Genomic DNA, 15,998 nt, shown 5'->3' with positions numbered 1-15,998 from the left:
TCAAGCTTATTCGAATATTCAACATTTGATTCCGGTCAATAAATACACCCTTATAATATTTTTTTAAATTATTGATGAAAATATCCAACCAGATGAGCTCCAGATCCTCATGTTCCAAGTCCTCTCTTCTTTAAGTGCTTAAAGTATTTTTACAATATATAATTATTCCACCTCCTAGCCCAGTCTTTCTATCTAGCCTACGAATATTATTAGAAAATTAATTTATGTTTATGTCAGAGTTTGGGATATTTGGTGTGAGATGAGTTTCAGTCAAGCATAATATATCTTTATCATAAAGTTCTGCTTAATAATATCAATTTTATTTCTGAGTGACCTAACATTTAAATGAGAGAATTCAAGATTACAATGAGGTCCTGGATTTAACTCTACATCATTATATAAATAAAGTAATAGCTGTTTGGTATATTTGATGTAAGTACAAATATCCGAGTTATAGTTATACTTGAAAAAGTATGTTTGTTTTAAAAATATATTGGGTGGAGTATATGGAAATATGTTAATAAACAGCATCGATTCAACTCTACTATTAAATTAATTATATATGTACCCTCAAAGATAAGATATGTCCTGTAATGAATAGTTATCATATTAGCATACTTAACCATAGTCAGCAGATGATTTAGGAAATCAACAGGACACATCTGTATTTATGCAGCAACAATACTTCAGTTTGGTAAAACACTGTTTTTGGCTGGGTGGATATTGATTAAGATCGTGAGTGATAAAATTTCGTATTTGCAGAATGAAAAGAAAACATAAGATTGAAATACCGTTTTCCAACGTTCTTTATCCATATATCAGATTCGGAAGTGGAAAAAACACACATGACCAACACAAGGGACGATCTGTTATTATAATTACATGTACAAAGCGTCTTATTAACCAAGACTCAGTTTGCCTTTCTTTAGGAATATCGATCATTTATTCCAAAACGCTTAAAAAACATATACCTTAAATTGAATAGAGCGAGATTCAAATAGTGTTCGATCATTATAGGACCCTGGAGACGTATCCGGTTTCCCACGACCTAGAGCTGTACCAGAATTTATGGAAAATCAAGAAAACGAAATGGAAACGATCGACGGACGCTCACCGCATCGGTCACCAACCTACCATTTCCAATATGGCCAATACGGAACACTACAGATAATTCTACACCGACCCCGACTGTATCGTTTATCGAAGTACCATTCTCAACAACTGTTTTACCAGAACATGTACCGTTTACAGCACCTGTGTGTCCAAACCAGACCACAACAAATGACACAACACAGTCATCCGCAGATATTGGGGTATCGTCACCAACACAGAAAACAGTAAGTCAACCCAGAGGTTCCTAGAGCTACGGACATTGAGGTACCATCTCTAACACAGATCACAGTCTATTCGTCTAATTCATATTCTAGTTCTTCGGAAGAAAGCGATGTACAGTCACATCTGCCTTAGAGAGTACCTCTCTATAAGACCAACTGCTTAATAAGATCATTATCTCAGGATCCCAAATAGTCAATATCAACACAATTTGCCCTGTGTATAAAGACCACTTGGCTATAAGGACCGTTTTTCTGGGTCCCTTGGGTGGTCTCTCTAGACAGGTTTGACTATGTGTAAGGTGGTGGTTTGGTTGTTTCAATTAAATGTACATCCGATAAAGTTCCTCTTACTATTTTTTATTTTTACTATTCTCTGGTCAATGACATGCATCACTAAAGGAGACAGGGCAAAAGTTGGACTAATGATAGAGAAATATCCAAAGTATCCGGAAGAAAATCACTTCCGTGAGATGCACATTCGCATAACAGAGATAAATGACTATTGTCAGATTTCAACTAGATTTGGTGTACTTATAAAGATTCCTCTACACTTTCAGCTCATAATATTTACATAATTTTCCTTCATGTAAGTTTTGAAAAAGCCGTGTTTCATTACCAAGCAAAATATTTTCGTTACCATTTTGTTGAGAACAAAGACGGAAACGACGTCATCACGGTTAAGTGGTGCACAAAAATAATGGGGTTTTTTAAACGAAACAAAGGGAAAATATACAAATATTATAAACTGAAAGTGTAGATATTTCTACAAGTATGCCAAATTTTGTAAAAAGAAATCCATCAAAAGATGAGATAAGGAAAATTTAAAGAAAAAAAAAGAAAAATACATGGTATATATAAGGAAAAAATAACAATTGCTAATACTTCTGGCACGGTACTGTACATGTGTAGGGATTTTGCCAAAGATTAACAATGATTAATGCTAAGCGTTAGCACTCTAGTGATCCGACAATGTGGTGTAGAATTATATATCAACACTAATACTTACATCGATAGTATTTCAGATACAGATAAAACTTATTATATCCCACTGTGTAGGATTAAATTACGGAAGTCCTACACAGTAGGTGTTATCACTGTACTTATAATCTGGATTATCTCGTATTTTCACGTGTTTTTTTGTGATATTTGAGAAAGTTGATTTTAACCTTATATGAACTAATCTGATAGTGAGAATAGCATGTCTGGGTGATAAACAACTAGATTATCCCATATCGTATCCTATTGTATTTGTAACTCTGAATCCAACGTTAACTGACTCTGGTAGTGAAAACAACAGGTCAAGAACAAACAAGACGAAGACAATCAAGTTCGGAGATCCAATAATCATTATTGATAGCAGCCACAATGAACTACTCCGTTAATTCATCGGATGTCTGCTTTCCTGGAGCCGATTATAGACCTTTCGCATGTTCGGCAATGGGTATACTAACTATGTGCCTTAATACATGTGTCTGTATAGCCATATTAATGTCTAAATCTATTTCTGAGCAAATCCGCGTGCCTCTCCTGACACTGTGCATTGCGGACTTCAGCAAAGGTGTCTTTGCATGTATTTTAACATTTAAAGTTATTGAATCTAATTCACATCTGTGTTTTTTCGGACGTTTTATTTTACTGTTCTCAATCACACTATCCTCTTCAGTAATACTGCTTTTGTCTTTAGACAGGTGTGTATGTCTTTATTTTGAAACTGCCTACATGAGACACTTTACCAAAACAAGAGCTCGAGCTACGTACGTGACATTTTGGATCATCATTCTTTTTCTGGTGTCAGCCCGGACCAGCAACATGAGCTTCGAAGAACCAACCCGGTCACCAAGTCATTATTGGGAGATGGCTTTTTTGTGGGGAGCAATGATTCTGCGCATCATAACGGTTTTTTCTACTTTAGCAACATTACTGAAAATTCGGTCTATACGCAATCATACGTCTGTAGTAACAAGAGATTTCCAAAACACCATAAAAATTATGTCTATCATTTGTGCTTATCAACTTTTGTTTCTACCTTTCATTGTCTACCATGCAGTCCAGAATATCGAAACTGATTATACGAATCCTCGAATTGTGAACTGGTGCTTAGTGACTTCACTGCTTTTGGTCGCCGGAGTTATCAACCCATTGCTTTACACGATACGCTTCAATGAGTGCAGACTGTCAATGGCTCTGATCTTCTGCTGGTGGAATAGAACCATATCTAGACGAATTGAATACAAAAAGAAACAATTACTTGCTCCATTCTTGAATTCAAATAGTGTACGACCGTTACAGGACCCTGGAGACGTATTCGTTTTCCCACGGCCTAGACGTGTACCAGATTACACGGAAAATCAAGAAAACGAAATGGAAACGATTCGCCGGACGCCCATCACATCAGTCACCAACCTACCATCTGCAATACGGGACTCTACAGATAATTCTAAACAGACTCCGACTGTATCGTTTATCGAAGTACCATTCTCAACAATTGTGTTACCACATGTACCGTTTACAGCACGTGTGTGTATAAACCAGGACACAACAAATGACACAACACAGTCATACTCAGATATTGAGGTATCATCTCCAAACCTTGCGTCACCAACACAGAAAGCAGCAAGTGAACCACCACAGGCTCCTAAAGCTACAGACATTGTGGTACCATCTCTAACACACATCACAGTCCAGTCGTCTAATTCATATTCTAGTTCATCGGGAGATAACGATAAACAGTCATATCCATCTTAAGATCATTATCTCAGGGTCTCAAGTGGTCAATTTCAACACAGTTTAATGTACATCCGACAAATTGCCTTTAACTATTTTTATCCCCCGCCCAACGAAGTTGGCGGGGGATATACAAATGGGTTCCGTCCGTCCGTACGAATGGTTTCCGGAGCATAACTCTAAAACCAGTAGAGATATTTCCACGAAACTTCATAGACACATTGGCCTTATGGTCTAGTAGTGCCTTTTGCTATTTTAAGGTTTTCACTTTTGTATTTTTTTCTGTAACCATGGAAACATTGCTGAAAATGGCAGATTTTTGTGTAAGAATCGTTTCCGGAGCACAACGCTAAAACCAGCAGAGATATTTCCATGAAACTTCATAGACACATTTATCTTATGGTCTAGAAGTGCCTTTTGCTATTTTTAGGTTTTCATTTTTTGCACTTTTTCCGTAACCATGGAAACATTGCTGAAAATATCATATTTTTGTACCAGGTTCGTTTCCGCAGCATAACTCTAAAACCGGTTGAGATATATGCACGAACCTCCATAGGCACATTAGTCTTATGGTTTAGTAGTGCCTTTTGCTACATTTTAAGGTTTTCACTTTTTGTACTTTTTTCTGTAACCATGGAAACATTGCTGAAAATGGCAGATTTTTGTGTAAGAATCGTTTCCGGAGCACAACTCTAAAACCAGCAAAAATATTTCCATGAAACTTCATAGACACATTGGCCTTATGGTCTAGTAGTGCCTTTTTCTATTTTTAGGTTTTCACTTTTTGTACTTTTTTCTGTAACCATGGAAACATTGCTGAAAATGGCAGATTTTTGTGTAAGAATCGTTTCCGGAGCATAACTCTAAAACCAGTAGAGATATTTCCACGAAACTTCATACACACATTGGTCTGATGGTCTAGTAGTGCCTTTTGCTATTTTTAGGTTTTCATTTTTTGCATTTTTTCCGTAACCATGGAAACTTTGCTGAAAATATCATATTTTTGTGTAAGAATCGTTTCCGGGGCATACTCCTAAAACCAGTAGAGATATTTCCACGAAACTTCATACACTTATTGGTCTTATGGTCTAGTAGTGCCTTTTGCTATTTTTAGGTTTTCATTTTTTGCATTTTTTTCCGTTACCATGGAAACATTGCTGAAAATGGCAGATTTTTGTGTAAGAATCGTTTCCGGAGCACAACTCTAAAACCAGCAGATATTTCCATGAAACTTCATAGACACATTTCTCTTATGGTCTAGTAGTGCCTTTTGCTATTTTTAGGTTTTCATTTTTTGCACTTTTTCCGTAACCATGGAAACATTGCTGAAAATATCATATTTTTGTACCAGGTTCGTTTCCGCAACATAACTGGAAAACCAGCAGAGATATTTCCACGAAACTTCATAGACTCATTCTTTTTATGGTCTAGTAGTACCTTTTGCTATTTTTAGGTTTTCATTTTTTGCACTTTTTCCGTTACCATGGAAACATTGCTGAAAATATCATGGTAAATGGTAAATGTTACTTTGCAAAACTCCACCCATCTTTGTGTATATAGTCTAATATAAATGTCAAGGCTGTATACCTGATTCAACAATTGCAGCCCCGCTCTACCTGAATTTTACTCCATCTTTCTTTAGCTCAACTTCCTTTTTCCTGTTTTTTTCATACACATAAGTCTCCTCAATCAAACTTACTTCAACTTTGATATCTCCATTGGCGGGGGATCTGAATGACTATGTCCTTGTTGTTTTTACTTTGCTCTGGTCAATGACATGCTTCACTCAAGGACAAGTCACGATTTGGACTAATTATGTAAAAAAATGTCCAGAGTATCCGAAAGATTATCACTTCCGTCGAATTCACATTCGCATAACAGAGATGGATGACTATTGACGGATTTCAATGTTAAAATACCCACAGCCCAATGCACATTTGTGTGTTGGAGGACTAGTTCTTGTAACATCGAGTAACCTTATTCACTTATGTTAAAATAGTTGAAGACTCTGGAGCTACTATAATATATGTAGAGCCTGGTGACAATTCTGTCGCTTACATGTGTTTCAAGCAAAGACATTTACAAATAAGCGAACACACACATTTTTTCCTCTGTGCGTTAAGGCGTTTTAGCAGTTGCTAATTTTAATTGACCAAGTTGGAATTACAGCTTTCTCCCTGACGTAAATCGTACTAATCACGACGACCACGTTTCCTAACTGTAAATTAATCAGTTAAAATCCGTGGTGAAGCGGAAAAGTTATGAATTGACTAGGATGATGGTGTGAGGATTATAGCCAACCATAATGGACGCACTCTGACTGTTTGTTATATTACACGAAGTGGACACTGGGTACGGCAGTCTGATGTAAAGACCTGATTTACCCAGGGATAGATTTGGTCAACTTCCATGTACAGCTATTGTAGACTATCTTTACAAACCGAGCTACATGTGTAACGTGTTTCACATACCGAAGCTTCTGATATCATTTCAAGGTTGAACCTCTGCTTGTAATGAGCGTACGATTCACACAAGATCAGACATCGGACTCGTCTGCCTATATCACGTATCTCGTTGGATCTTTCAACTTGCCGAAGATTCCTTACACTTATACCGTATATCACTTTCGTCAGTCAAAGAAAACAAACAGTAAGGAATCGACATACCCTACAAACGCTAATCTAAGTGGTTAGGGGCTAAATCGGACATAAGAAAAATTCCTTTAAATTTCTAGCCTCCCTAACATTGTAACTCTTCTGGATCGGGTAGATCACTGGCAACGAAGGTAGCTCTTGGTAGAGAGTATGGCTGTGTCTAGAGTTCCTGGATATGAATCCAAGCCTGGGCGTAATTTAAAATAACTAAAAGAAATACATCTGACAGTTTGCCTAGCCGATGTTACCCTGGTATAGTTGTACTGTCGGAAGTATTTACAGTTTTAGCATTATCGTTATGTGTTTGAATCTGTGTGTCTCTATCGCTATGACGCTATCAAGGTCGATCACAGAACGTATCCGAATGCCTCTGATGATACTTTGTGTCAGTGATTTCTTCTATGGAAGCCAAATCATCTTGGTAACCATTCCCGAGATAGACACTAGCTATAAGTTTTGCTATTGTGTCCGCTTTATTTTAACTCTCTTCGTTTCCATATCGTCCACTGTGGTTTTTCTGTTGTCAATTGACAGGTGTGTGTGTCTTTATTTTGAGACGTCCTACATGCGCTTCGTTTCAACCAAGAGAGCCCGGGCTACCTACGTTACAGTGTGGATAGCCGTTCCTATTCTGACGTATATCCGTATTGGACCCATTGACACCATTGATACGACGTTTCGGACCGTCACTATATCGCATAAGGAAGCTGCATTCATATTCGCTGAAATATTTGTCAGAATTCTTACATTGTGCTTCTCAATGAAAGTGTTATTCTTTATCCGTCTTTACCAAGTAATGTTTTTGCCTTCGAATATTCACAAATTGGTCTGGGTAACGCGACATGACCTGTACTCGCTGGAAACTTTCAAACATCTCTCCTCTTTCCTTATGGCAGGTACTGGTCTGATAAACCCATTGTTATATACGCTTCGCTTCACTGACTGCCGACTCTCTATGTTGATGATGTGCTGTTGGTGGAACAGAGCCTTATTCAGACGGATTGAGTATAAGAAAAAACAACTACTGGCACAGTTCCTGGATGCGCCCAATTTCGTTAGAGTGTTTAAATTGACAAAGTCACACGAATCACAAGGAAATGGTATTTCCACAACTCCAGATAGTTACAACCATCGAAATAACTTCAGACTTTACGCCATCTGCAGCGCCAGTCCTTGTCACAGTACGACCTGCGGCAGATGCAAATATTATCGACCACTGAAAACCACAAAATGTGAGTTTTTATGTTTAATTCAGAGATAATTGTATATTGATATCAGTATAAACAACAAGAGAATGTCATAACGCTAACGTTTAATTCAAATAGTCTAGTCTATGCAAAGCTCTGGCATCTATAGACCATAGAAGCCATAGGATGATAGATTAATGCTTATATTTACATTACCAACTCATTTAGGGTCTCTGCATTAACATTGTGTAAGCTAGAACAGAAAAACCGCTTATCAACGACGATTTATTCCACAAGATGGAACAGTCATTTTGACGGTGATCAGTTGACGTCACCACGCCAACAGTAGTGACGTCATAATGGTCACGTTTTAGGTGTCAGTTACACCGTCATTTTTGTTTGTTTGATTTATTAACGTCCTATTAACAGCTTGGCCCTGCAGGTAGGGCGTTAGAATTGTACCTGCTGCCCCTATTGCATGATCGTAAAAGGCGACTAAATTTAGGATCTTATCTTTTCTCTTCTTCCTAACTGACTTTATCTTTCCTAATGCCTTCCTTGGCACCGCCTTCCTTGGCACCGCCTCACTTTTGGCCTTGAGTTGAGCGTTCGCCTCTGTGAGGAAGGCTCTGGGTTCTGTCCCCTGGCCGAGACACACCAAAGTCTATAAAAGTGGTAGTTTCTGCTCCTGCTTAGCGTTCAGCATACAGGGAGTGGGACGACTGGTTCGCCTGTTGTCAGTATAATGTGACCGGGTGGAGTGTGTTGCTTGGTGTCTTCGGCGGCATGCTTCAGTGATATAGCACTATAAAAAGGGCAACAGTTCCACTATACAAGAAGACACAACACGAACATACCGCAGTCTCCCAGTACACTCACCTCGCTCAACAGACACGCAACACACCGCATACATGGGAGGCCGTCCTTACATGACCATAGCTGTTAATAGGACGTAAATAAATCAAACTAACAAACAAACAAACAAATATTCAAGCGGAAGATATTTACCATACAACTTTAAGAAACCGTGAAAAATAGACCCCATCGATTTAAATCTCTATAGGAAAGGACTTTACCTTGGATTTACATGGTTCGTACAGATTTTCAAACCAAAATTCCAGCACTTTTCCAGCACTTTTCCAGCACCTTTTCTAGATTTTCAAGCACTACTTTTTTTCTCCTACATTGGACTCGAAATCAGAATTTTCAGAAAACATGCCTACAATTTTGCAAGCAATTTATTAGTACAATTTTGTCAGAGTAATTAGATTCAATTACACATTCTTATCAAACAACAAAGTCATCCCAAGTAATGTCTGATTACTGAAATTATGATAAATTGATTGACAACAGAGCTTTTGTCAGTGTTCTGAGAGCATGAAGTTTCAATTCCAGCACTTTTCAATGATTTAAAGAAAAATTCCAGCACTGACCCCAAATTCCAGCACTTTTCATCTTCTGTACGAACCATGATTTATACGTTGTGTTGATAGATAATTTATGTATCAACATGTTTTTGTGCATAAATAACCAATATTTAGAACATTTTGTAACGCATACTCATTTTTTATTATTTTTTGCGAATTTAAAATTTTCTCCATCTGTCCTTTATGATACGTATGATCAAAGACTTCCCGATATTTCACAGATCCATTTTGACCGATCATACCAATGGCCTGTGTATTCCCCTAATGATCTTCATTGTGGAAAAAAAAACCTAAGTATGTAGCATTGCAAAGTGCAGTGTGTTAACATTCAAAAGGCCATTTACAGAATCATAAATTGTTGATCAGTGAATTTAGCTAACCATCACATCGTACAAATATGTAGTATTGTTTTATAATGTTTAAACTGTAATAAAGACATATATAGAAACTTATCAATTCGGTGTTGCTATCTTTTATGCAGCAGGTTGGTGTTTGCAATGGCCTTTATATCTAGATTGTATTATTTGCACCGACAAATCTGTGGCTATGATCACTACACACAGGTCTTATGCAACTGTTCAAAGCACAATTCTATAAGTTTTATCAAAATATAGCAAGTGGTTTAAGTTTTCATTTCAATAGTTTGGAAGTGGATGTGTTTCCTTCACTGTAACTGCAGAAATGTAATTGTAAAACTGATAAATACTAGTCGTAACAATAATCTCAGCTAGGGCGGACTTCACTCGAGCTTGATCGGTTGAGCGTCTCGTTAGTAATCCAGGGGTTCCGCGTTCGATCTCTAGCAGGTTTTACTTTAAAAGAAATGTTACACCGATTTTCATGTTTGGAGAATTGACTTGTTGTCGCGTTTTTATTATATTTTAAATGTTTTATGGTTTATGATGATGGAGTATGACTTGAGGTTGGTTGTTGGTTCATCGTCCGTGAGGTTCACACAGTTAGTGTGTTGATGAAAGACAAAGGACTCCAATGTATTTCATTCTGTGATGCATATTTACATTTCAACTTACAATATACGTGTAAGCAAGGTTATTACAAACACACAGAGTAATGCTTTGGTTGGCCCCAAAATTATACCAGACACAGGGTGTGTCCGCTATCCGTCCCACTACTCTGTATATCTGAATATCACTCCCAGCCCCTTATATATTCTGCTTAGATATTGCATACGTGTACAAATGACAGGTAACTCATGTTGGTACAACATAAAATTATTCAACAACAAGGAACCCATCTATACACCAGACTGTTACGTCGCTGACAAGTAGACATTTGCCCTGGAGACACAACACGAGTATGTCTCAAATACCGTACATTAAGTCTTGAAGATTTTAATAAATAATAATTAAAGTTTTCTAAAATAATACTAATTATACCATAGTTTTTTTCGAATTTATTTCAAAATGACGGAATATCATATGTGTAAAATTACAATATAATAACGAGGTATGAGAGGAAAATACTATTTCATATTTGGATATGTAGGATAGAGATACCACCTCCTCTCAAGTAGATAATTCCTATCCGTCATATCTACATATAAATGAGTCTTATTATATAAAATCCTTGCACCCAGTTACATAATTTCAACATCTGGCCCCGATTTCTCGAAATTAAAGTGAAGACTTAAGTCAGAACCGAGGTTTTTCTTCTTATGTAACTTATGTAAAACATTTTGACTGGATTAAATGTTTGTCTTACACAAGGATTTATAAGTGAGAAAGATTCGTCACTGTCTCTTTACACTACTAAACATCACGCGAGACGCCTGTGAATCGGGAAAAGAAACGTTTTTCTCAACAGATACTTGTCTTATCGAGTCAAAAGAAACACCCGTGTAAAGATTATTAAATTTCACAACGTTTAGTACTTGATTTAAGGACGGAAGATTTAGAAGAATCGTCTAAAATATTCGCTAAAAAAGTACGACAGCTCATGAAATGACGGCCCGTTTCAGAAAGTAAGACGGTAAGCCTGGCATCCGCAAGCTACATTAAAGGATGCGTAGGCGGATATCAATGGGAAACCAACGTCACGGTCAGTGCACAAACACAGAAGCTCTTCAGATCTATTAGTTAAAACCCCGAGTGACAAATCCTTCTCACTTATAATCCTTGACTTAAATTTGTTTCGTTCTTATCCAATCTGACAACATCCCATCCAAAGTCCCGTTCTGGTCACCTTTTCTTCATTTCAAATGCATTTTTTCTAAACTAAGATATATCCATTGATAACATTTTCTGCCCGTATTTAGCGTTCCAGTGATTTTTGAGCGAGATGACTACGCACATAAAATAATTCCGACAGCTTTTAAAAACAAATTCGTCCCGAAATGCTAATAAAGATCTATATGTTAGTTTGTTCATGTAAGGACGGCCTCGTATGCGATGGTAACGTGTGTGAAGTACGAGGTGTGTGTTTTGGGAGACTGCGGTATAGTCATGTTGTGCCTTATTGTATAGTGGATCTGTTGTCCTTTTCGTAGTACTATTTTATCACTGAAAATTATAGCTAAAGACACCAATTAACTCGCCTATCGTGATGATCGGTAGTCGGTTCACTTCTCCAAACCGAACCCTCTCTAAACCGGCCGAAATTATATGCACCGACCATGATCGGTTTCGGGAGGTTCCACTGTACTGGCAACGGCCGAACCATTCCTTCTTCCTGTATGCTGAGCGCTAAGCAGGAGCAGAAACTTCCACTTTTATAGACTTTGATGTGTCTCGGCCAGGAGACAGAACCCAAAGCTTTCCTCGCAGAGGCGAACGCTCAACAGAACGCCAAAAGTCAGGCTATGTCAAGGGCAATCTGATTAAAATACATATCCTTATTATCAATACGTTGGGTAAGACGATCCGGGAAAATCCCATTGGGGTCATGTCCAGGTGACCTTTGGAAATGGCTTGCAAAATCTTGAAAGTGAATTTCAGGGGAAGAAATTGCTTGAAAATCTGTCAGAATAATTTCCGTGTACGTAGTCATCTTGCCCAAAGAGCACAACAAAGCTAATCGTTATTGAAATTTGGGACGAAATGGCATTGTTAATTGATATAGTAACGTGCGGAAAATGTATTTGATCTGAAGTACACGTGGTATAAAGGTCATCCGAACATGACCCCTTATGGGATGTTGTAAGATCCTTTGTTATAAGGATCTGTATTTCAATTAGATTGTGTCAAGGGAGCCGTTAGGAAGAAGAGATATTATCTTAAACTTAGTTGCCTTTTACGATCATGCAAAACTTAAAGTGGAACGCCCTAACTGAAGGGCAACTGTTGAAATAAAACATGATGTTGTAAGATCCTTTGTTATAAGGATCTGTATTTCAATCAGATTGTGTCAAGGGAGACGTTAGGAAGAAGAGATATTATCTTAAACTTAGTTGCCTTTTACGATCATGCAAAACTTAAAGTGGAACGCCCTATCTGAAGGGCAACTGTTGAAATAAAACATGATGCAGAAATCTGAACTAGCTTAGGTTTTACTTGCGATTAATTTACACGTGACTTTAATTCGTGAAAGTTAATTGTCACCAAAAGGTGTTTTTATTTAAATTGTCTTTAATGACATATATGGAGTACTCTTCGTATTACAGGCAGAAAAAAATACTCTGAACATACTTTGTAAACTCGTTATTTTATAGCTAAAATGTTAGTATTGTGTATTACATGAAGCGCTGAGACAACAAGGTGCTGAACAAAAAGAGATCTGGACATAGTATTACCTTCTTAGACTGTAAACAACAATAGAAAACAACCTTGACATGAGATACCAGGTGAACTCACGGAATTGTTAGCTATTTTTGAACTTCACAATCAACAAATATTGATCCACTTAAGCCTGTTGTCCCACACTTTCTGCTATTCTCGCTTTCAGATTAAATTCATATTACATTTTAGTACATCTTTCGACATTCTCAAATACAACCAAAACAAGCGTGTACAATATTGGATCTAGATTTATTTTAGAGTAAATCCAAGAATGTGTTTCGGTAATCTGGATTTATTTGGGGGTTAATATGAAATGGACTATAGATTTCTGAAAAGATATCCAAGAATGGGTTTCGGTAATCTAGATTTATTTTTGTGTAAGATGACACCGAATATAGGTATTTGGAAAGATATCGGAGAATGTGTTTCGGCTTTATTTGTCAATAATCAATACCGAAGTGATCATGGCTTAGACTGCTAGATACTCAGTTGCCGTTTGTCTACATATCAAGTTTCATCAAACCACGAATGTGCTAAATAAACAATGTTAATTAGTGCTTACGGTAGAGTAAGTAAATTTCGCGACATACTGTATGAAACTTTTTCACGGTGGCCGATTTTCACGAATTTTATTGAATGAGATGAAAGTTATACCGTTAATAATACACTTGTCATCACCTTCTGAACAACTCTATTAAAAAATTAATGTTATTTTTCATAACGCGGTGATGTTTCCCACCGTCGTTCTAATTACCATTCCTTAATTGACTATAAATGTGTCGGACGGCAAAACAGCGACTTGAATCTCCACGGTATCATAAATTACGGAGGAAATCCTGCATTTATTCGGTGTTGTATCTTACCATCGATATCAATTTTCACTTTTGAATGATCTTTTTAAGGAATTTTTATTCCTTGTATCGGAAAAGTAGTGGGCTTTTAAAGATGCTACAACGATGACAAATGTTATTTTTCGCTATCAAAAAAGGAGTAGACGAATAAGTATTTTTTCTAAAGTTACGAAAGTTACATACTTTATCATTATTGAAAAGTTTGAATTTATAACTTTACTTCAATATAACAAATATTAAAAATAATTAATTGCGCCCCAAAAAAAAATCCATGGAAGTAGATATATGGGTACTGTTTGCGCATGCACCAAAAGCAAAATTAATCATTTGATGTGTTTTTTGTGTGTGTTAATTAGACATACATGTATATATATATAGCATTAAACACCAACTATTTGTTCGAGTTGATGAGTAACGTTTATGCTCTGTCGGCGATGGACATCTTTAAAATCACATTCATTTTAACTTTTAACAACATCAACGACACCTTGTGTTTCATTAACGTTTCTTTCTCCAAGATATTTTTATTGTCCCCTGAAAACTAACAAGCTAATAAATAAAGAGTTTTTCTTTGCTGGTAAATTAAGATTAGGTAACACCATAAACAATAGAGGTCTCCATTAAACTTTTACTGTATATACTAACATCCGGAATATCCGGAATAGTTGTTGACCCTGCAGGTAGGGCGTTAGAATTGTACCTGCTGCCCCTATTGCATGATCGTAAAAGGCGACTAAATTTAGGATCTTATCGTTTCTTTTCTTCCTAACTGACTTTATCTTTCCTAATGCCTTCCTTGGCACCGCCTCACTTTTGGCCTTGGGTTGAGCGTTCGCCCCTGTGAGGAAGGCTCTGGGTTCTGTCCCCTGGCCGAGACACACCAAAGTCTATAAAAGTGTTAGTTTCTGCTCCTGCTTAGCGCTCAGCATACAGGGAGAGGGACGACTGGTTCGCCCGTTGTCAGTATAATGTGACCGGGTGGGGTGTGTTGCTTGGTGTCTTCGGCAGTATGCTTCAGTGATATAGCACTATAAAAAGGGCAACAGTTCCACTATACAAGAAGACACAACATGAATGTACCGCAGTCTCCCAAAACACGCACCTCGCACAACATACACGCAACATACCGCATGCATGGGAGGCCGTCCTTACATGACCATAGCTGTTAATAGGACGTTAATTGATCAAACAAACAAAACAACAAATTAATCAAACAAACAAACAAAGGAATAGTTGTATCGTTAGTGACGAGTCAGTGAGATAACACTGTAATTTTAACACAGTTATCTCCCCTTTGAGTCAGTGAGATAGCAATCTTATTAAAATACAGATCCTAATCATCACTATCTTTGATAAGAGGATCTGACAACATCCAATAACGGGTCATGTTCGGATGAGCTTGCTACCACCAATTGAAAACGCCATTTCGTTCCAGTATACATACATGTATATCATTAGCTTTGTTATGCTCTTTGGGCGACATGACTACAGACATACAAATAATTCTGGCTGCTTTTTGAAACTATTTCGTTCCCAGACAAGATACTGACAGCAACCATTTGATTGGCCATTTTCAAAGGTCACTAGAACGTAACCCCTTATGGGATATTGTCAGATTCTCTTATCAAACGTAATGATAATAAGAATTTATATTTTAATCACATTGCTGTGAGATAACACGATCTGTTTAACACAGTTATCGCCCCTTTGTTGGCTGTTATTCCGTGGCTAGATACATGTAAATGGTGTATAAATTGATGAGGACAATGAAAAAGTTTTATTACTTCTACACTTACTGTTAAACCTTTTAGTAATATTGTTGCTGAAACATTTCGTCTGCACAGCTCTATCTTCAAGACTACACAAACAAAGAGTAAAGCATGGTTATAACGAACCCCCGGTTACCAACAAAATCACTTTTTTATAACGAACCTATGGTTACCAAAAAAACCACTTCGTTATAACGAACCTCTTGTTACCAACAACATCACTTCGTAATCTCCTGCAGTTAAAAGATATCTATGTAATGTTCAAGGAATTTAAAATTATGGAAAGTAGATAAGGATGTGTATTGAATGAATCCTTAA

Source organism: Argopecten irradians, chromosome 13, assembly GCF_041381155.1.
Source record: "Argopecten irradians isolate NY chromosome 13, Ai_NY, whole genome shotgun sequence".
NCBI lineage: Eukaryota > Metazoa > Mollusca > Bivalvia > Pectinida > Pectinidae > Argopecten > Argopecten irradians.
The sequence above is the reverse complement of the archived record's forward strand: the minus strand, read 5'-3'. Positions refer to the sequence as shown.